This window comes from Mya arenaria, chromosome 12 (assembly GCF_026914265.1).
Source record: "Mya arenaria isolate MELC-2E11 chromosome 12, ASM2691426v1".
NCBI lineage: Eukaryota > Metazoa > Mollusca > Bivalvia > Myida > Myidae > Mya > Mya arenaria.
In genome coordinates this window covers 8,686,100-8,693,720 of record NC_069133.1, presented here as the reverse complement: position 1 = coordinate 8,693,720, position 7,621 = coordinate 8,686,100, and positions in this window count along the sequence as shown.

Genomic DNA, 7,621 nt, shown 5'->3' with positions numbered 1-7,621 from the left:
AGTTTAAATGAACAATTACCGACCTCTCTCAATCTTGCAATGAGCCACTTTGAACCTGTTTTGCAATGGGTATCGGTTATGTTTTACAGCAATTAAAAGACATAAACATATATGACAACTACATGTCACTGCTAAGTATGTCACTCAATTTATTGATCAGAAAACTTTATGATTCCAACAACACGTTGCATGTTCTTCATAAGCTTGTCTGGTATTTTTTGACAAAAATGGAGTTTATGTGTCGTCGGAAGGTTAGAAGTGCACCTACATGTAGTTAATTGTGTTTCAATTAAAACCCTTAAAACATTTGAATGTAAGTTAAACAAACGTTCATTGAAGTAAACGTTGCCATTTTGTCTTTTTTTCATTATCAAACTTGATTAAATGCATATTGATAGGCATATGTTAAAGTGGATACGTCAGTGATAAACCTTGATGTCGAACAACTGAAGCAAAACCATGTTTATCGGCACAATAAAGATGGTCAATGATTTAATCAAACAAAATGTTTTCTTTTTTTCAGAATGATGCGGCCTCCCCTTACCATGGGGAAGCGCTGCAGGCGAGCAAAGAAAAAACAAGGGGGAGGACGTAATTTCTTTTCATGCAAACATTAAGTGAGAAAAATGTTTCAAGGCAAACAAAATGGCGGATTTAGAATGAAAAGTACTGATTCAGGAACCAACTTTTGCCTGGTAAGTTGACGTTTTCTTAAAATTTTGAGTGTATCGTCCAGTATGTGGCGAAAAAACATCTTAGTTAGGTACCATAACTTTAAAGATAAAAAAAATTATTGAAAAGATTGTGGCTTAGGAGGAGGCAATGTGTACAAATAAACGTGTTGATTTTATCCACAATTTTTTCGTATTTTCTCGGCAAATATGGCATATCGATGCAAGTTGTAACGGTGCTTGCATGTATGTATTCCTATTTTCAAAACTTTATGGATATTGCTCGACTGTACACGTTTCCTGGACGATTTTTTGTTCCTTAACCCCCCCCCCCCCCATTTTGTTTATTGCAAGCACATTATCCACATTTTGGTGAAATGTAAACAAACTTCTGCACAATTGTTAAGCCTTGAGAGGATACGTTTTTAGTTCTGAGAATCGCTAATGGTCACGAGTCTTTCAGTTTGGCATGTGATGTGTATCATAATTTGAAGTCAACGACTTTTTCACTTCAGGAACTTCACCATGGCCCGATTTAGAAGGCGAACGATCCTCACGTTATACAGAAAATCACACAAGACCGCAGTGGCAAAGATATCCGTCAATACAAGAACAGAATATGCTAGCCTGTCGCCGATGAAAAAAAGCTCGCTTCTGTAACTACAACGCCCAAAGTAGTTAGATTCTCAGTGTACAAAAAGAGATGTTTATTCTGAGGAGACGAAAGATTTCTATCGGACTTGTTTGGCATGTTCATTCCCTGCTGTGCATCCCTTTTTATTGCACTGGGTCACAGAAGTGGACAATTTCCTGTGTATTTGTTTATTGACACAGGGGCATTTGGAGCTGACACTTTTAGCGTAGATAGTCTCATTGTCTCACTAATAGATAATCAATTAATGTATGATTTGTATATCCAATGTATTTATTAATTTGACCGATGGGATATAAATAATAAACAAATAAGAGTAATACGTGTTTTAATAGTTATATAACTGATATATTTCAATCCACTTTAAATACATGGTCACCATTGTAATATCCAAATTGTGAAGCATCATGGTTAAATCATATTAATGGACTTTTATATACATGTATAAAATATAACATTACTCTTATTCTTATTCTAAAGCATAATAATAATAATAATAATAATAATAATAATAATAATAATAATAATAATAGTTTTATTATAATTTGAAAAAGTAAAAAAAAAAAAACACAAAAAAACTATAAGACAAGTTCATTTGTTCATTCCTATAATAAAACATCTAGGTCACTCAGACTTGAGAACTGATAGACAGCAGACAGCAATACAGATAAAGATCAAAACACAGAAGTTGTTTACTATACACGGATGGGGGAGCTCACTTATAGATGACTTAAACAAGGCCTTTAAACGCTATATTGTGGCACTAAGGTTTTCCAATGTGTCAGTTTCTTGAGAATTTTCTGGCGAAGCAGCTTGTAGTCCTATGTCTTCAACTAATTCGTCGCTTTCAGCATTTATTTTAATTGTCACATACCATTGAACCCCTGTACTGACTGAATTTCCATTATTTCGCTCTCCGCGACTCACTGCACTTTTTCTCACATTCACTTGAAATTAATTTTTTATGCTTCTGTTCACGTGGTATTTCGATGGATACACTTTTCTGGGCTCAAGTTCGTTCCTGAAATGAAAAAAAGTCATTGACTTCAAATTATGATATACATCACATACCAAACTGAAAACTCGTGATCATTAGCGATTCTCAGAACTAAAAACGTAGCCTCTCAAGGCTAAACAATTGTGCAGAAGTTTGTTTACATTTCACCAAAATGTGGATAATGTGCTTGCAATAAACAAAATGGAGGGGGGGGGGGGTAAGGAAAAAAATCGGCCAGGAAACGTGTACAGTCGAGCAATAACCAAGTTTTGAAAATAGGAATACATACATGCAAGCACCGTTACAACACGATCGATATGCCATATTTGCCGAGAAAATACGAAAACTTGTGGATAAAATCAACACGTTTATTTGTACACAAGCCACAATCTTTTTAATAACTTTTTTTATCTTTAAAGTTTTGATACCTAACTAAGATGTCGATCGAAGAATATGTTTTCGCCACATACTGGACGCATACATTTTTCAAAATTTTAAGAAAAAAACCACTTACCAGGCAAAAGTTGGTTCCTGAATCAGTACTTTTCATTCTAAATCCGCCATTTTGTTTGCCATGAAACGATTTTCTCATTTAATGTTTGCATGAAACGAAATTACGTCCTCTCCCTTGTACTTTCTTTGCTCGCCTGCAGCGCTTACCCATGGTAAGGGGAGGCCGCATCATTCTGAAAAAACAACAACATTTTGTTTGATTAAATCATTGACCCTCTTTATTGTGCCGGTAAACATGGTTTTGCTTCAGTTGTTCGACATCAAGGTTTATCACTATGTATTCACTTTAACATATGTCTATAAATATGCATTTAATCAAGTTGTACTTCTAACCTACCGACGACACATAAACTCCATTTTTGTCAAAAAATACCAGACAAGCTTATGAAGAACATGCAACGTGTTGTTGGAATCATAAAGTTTTCTGATCAATAAATTGAGTGACATACTTAGCAGTGACATGTAGTTGTCATATATGTATATGTCTTTTAATTGCTGTAAAACATAACCGATGCTCGATGCAAAACAGGTTCAAAGTGGGCTCATTGCATGATGGAGCGAGGTCGGCAATTGTTCCTAAAAACTGCTTTTCGTCATAACCAAATAGGTTTTGCTTTTCGTCATAACAAAATACAAACATTTGATATTTCTATATACTGTATGCCTTATTTGTAGGTATGTATATATCCTGAGGATAGAATATGCATTCCGGGACTTCCGTTTTAAGGCAAACATGGTGAATATATATATAAACAACTTTTTGGACCAGAAACGTAATTTGCTTCTCGTCAAAACAAACAATACTTTGTCCATTTTCAGCATTTGCCCACGATTTTTGAAAAAAAAACTATAAATTACTCAACATGCCGCTTAGTAACCAAGTGTAGTGTACATTTTTCCGCTTAGCCTCCGCTAGGTTTTATAAAAATTGATATAAAAATAACACACTTACAGCGATAATCCTTTTTGAGTCGAGCGGTATTTTACTTCATGTTATAACTAAATGTGACGTCACAAACCACGTGGTATGTCCACACTGAGTATGAACATTGGAAAATTCCAATTGGAATATTTGGTTAATGGGAAAACTCCAATTGGAGAATAAAGTTCAGTTTTAAAATGGGAAATTTCCAATTGGAAGGACATGTAGGATTTTGTAATGGGAACATGTAGGAAATGGGAATAAAGAAAAATATTGTCATATTTAAAGCATTAATTAGCAAAATGACACTTCTTACAATGTCCTTACGGTTACCTGTCAACTGTCGACTTATCCATATTCCTCATCGCTGTTATACTATACAATGGTTAGCATGACGTCTAACCATCGCATTGCTTCATAAACTCTGTATCAGATACTAGTACAATTTTTTATCCGATTGAAAAAAAGACAAACAAAAAAAATCCATCTTTCATCAATGTCACAAAAACGCTGTCGTTAAGCTTGATTACAAACATCCTGCCATTTAACCGATTATTTTCAAGGTTAAAGGCAACTAAAATTTGGTCAAGAATTAGCATTAATGAAGTTCTTTGAAGTCGAAGATATAAACTTTTTTACACTTCTATCTTTGTTAAAGACTGTTGCAGATTCTAGAAACAGACTATACTTTATATCTTTATCTCTTTGCATGCTGAATATTCATGGTCAGTCTGTTGGTGTACATTGCGTAGTGTAGTTCATAATAAATAGTTAGAGCACACTTGTGTTTCTTATTTATTAAATCACATTAGTGAACATAGAACACGCACACTACAACAAGGAAAACAAAACAAAGACCACATGATTATGTTCATATATTTACACAAATTATAAAGGAGTCGGAGAGGTGATGGAGATCTATTGTATGAAAACGCTTAATGTGTGGTATTTATGGGTAAAAATAGTGAAGGAACGACTCGCCATACTGTCATTATTTCATGTACATCGTGCTATATGAAATTATTCTCGTTCACCAGAGTGATGGTGCCATGCGTTCCACATTTGATTTATCACTATCAAACCTCTTGTAAATGAGAATGTGTGAATGTGGTGTTGATAAATCAATTAATGGTTTAGAAAATAAACATTTTGAATTTTGAAAATAAGAAGCCTGAACTTGAAGAATACTGCCATGACTGATGAGATGCAATGTGCCAGGCCGCAAAAGTTTTATCGGTGAACATATTAACAGACAATTAAGATATTACATTCAAACAGGGAAAAGTAATATGAAAACCTATCGCTGTCGCTAAAGTAATGCACCAGTCAATGGTAAGCATGCCCCCCCCCCCCCCAGGTCCGGGGGGACAGTCGGTGGTTTTGTGTTCGCGCCAAAATAGAGGGGAATTGACCTTGGACCGACTGTGTAGCTCAAGGAAACTGGTCGAAGCACTAGCGGTTTAAGCGCCCGGCGTGCGCCACCTCTAAAATAATCGAAGTTTACTGTTTTCATTAATATCGGAGAAACAAAGGTAATAAAATACGCTCATAATGCATCATTTCCGACTTCATACATGAGGGAGTAACCCCAAATTCCCGTAAAACAGTTTATGCCATATACTTTCGGTTCTGAGGGAGGAGCACATGTCAAAAGTTGCGCCCCTAAGTTACTACCCTCTAACATCAATTCCTGGATCCGCACCTGCGATGTGCCATGTTTCCGCAACCTGTGAGATTTAATAAAAACGCTTGTTTCTAGGGGCTGTGATTACGAAGTTTGTAATCACTGCTTCTGCTGTAATAAACCAAGATGATACTTGACTTCTACTACTACAAGTTACCTACATTCACGTGCATTATTTAGCACGTTATTGCTATGTGTTTCACAAGATTTATACCCTGTGTACTGCTAAGATTTAGCATTCTCAAACATTTATTGTTGAATAAGATTTTAGCTGATTTTCTATTTGTCTGAAGATGATGAAAAACATTATCTTATATATTCAACCTCAAGTCAGTTTCCAAGTCTGAATTTTGAGAGGATACAAAAAGTATTCCTGGTGGGTACAACCTTTAAGGTAAAAGACAGACACAAATACATGCATGCCATATTTTTGAGAGGCTTTGCAGTGGATTTTAGTCTGAATTCCAGGGAATATTGGTCTAAAGTCCAGCGGATTTTGATCTTAATTCCAAGAGATTTTGGTCTGAATTCCAGGGGATTTTCGTTTAAATTCCAGGGGATTTTGGTCTTAATTTCAGGGGATTTTGATATTAGACCAAGGGATTTAATGAAACTAAGCGCAATATCAACATTTATTATTTAAGACTAAATACAGAAATCTGAATGCATATTTACTTATATTTATTTAATGATCTAGAATACATACAATAAAAGAATAAATAATATATTATGAAATTATAATCAATTGTCAATGCATGTGATAAATAAATAATACATAAAAAAACAAGACAGAATTTTTACAAATTTTACTCAGCACATTTACTTATTTTAATAAGTGAATTATTATAGCACTGTGGAATATATGGCATACACAAACCAAACTTACACTCTCAATTGTTTCAAATGAACATTATTATTTATTAACTATTTTGATTTAATTAGCATTCACATTTAGTCAAGTCACCATGATTTGCATTTGAATTTTTGCTATTTGTAACATTAGACATACCTTATATACTTCATTTGTACCAAAATTAAACAAATAACGTTCTGTATTATAAGATAGCACAATTTGAAAAAAAAGAGAAAAAAATACTTTTATTACTTAATTAATGCTTAAACAATAAACATACATTTTTTCCATCCTTTTATTTTATGAAATTCAAAAGCCATTGCATTACTCTTCATATTGACAAACAAGAAATAAAAATAGTTCATGTATGTAATCATCTATTTTTTAATTTAAACAATCATTTGATATCAATATAATTTAGTTCTAACAAATCATGTAAATAATTTCACTTTCAATAAATTGAGAGTTAATAAACAGTCACATGCCAAATTCCTTTTATTGGACCTTGTCAGATGGAAAGCTTTTATTAAGGACCCAAGTGATGTTTGTTCCTGCATCTGAACTGCCTAATTGCAGCCAATTAGAAATTTTGCATTGAATGTTACATATTTGGGTTAATTAAGGGCTATAATCCTTGTCCCGACAATTTTGAAGATAGAACTTAAGAAAAGTTATTGACTGGCTAAAAGAAAAATATAAAGTGAGGAACATAGGCAATGTAATCTTTACAGATATACAACAAGAGCTGTCACAGAGACAGCGCGCTCGACTATTCCGCCGCTTTTCAGTGTAAGGATTGAAAAGTTTTGGCGAAACATGTATGGATCACTGTTAGATTAGATTTCAATGCAATACATGATGTGCGGAGATATTAACATAATTGTGGTCATATGCAAAATTTTAACGAGAATTTTTAAGTGTAATAATAAAGGGCCATTATTTGCAAAACACACTTATCTACAGTAACTTGATTATTCAATAAGATTGGGTGGTTGAATACCATTGTATAAAGTCTCAATGCAATACATCAAGTAGTTGCTGAGATATTATCCTATGTGTGCTAACATGCAAGACCTTAACCAGAATTTCTAAGTCGCATAATAAAGGGGCAAAAATTATATAATATGAAAGATAGAGTTGTCTTACTTGATTAAATAAGAAGGTTAAATGGTTGGGAGCCTGTGTCTGTAAAGTTTCAATGCAATACATGATGTATTTGCTGAAGCATTGACTTAAAAGTGGTTACATGCAAAACCTTAAACAGAATTTCTATGTTGAATAAAAAAAGGGGCCATTATTTGAATTTAATGCAAACTAGAGTTATCTTAC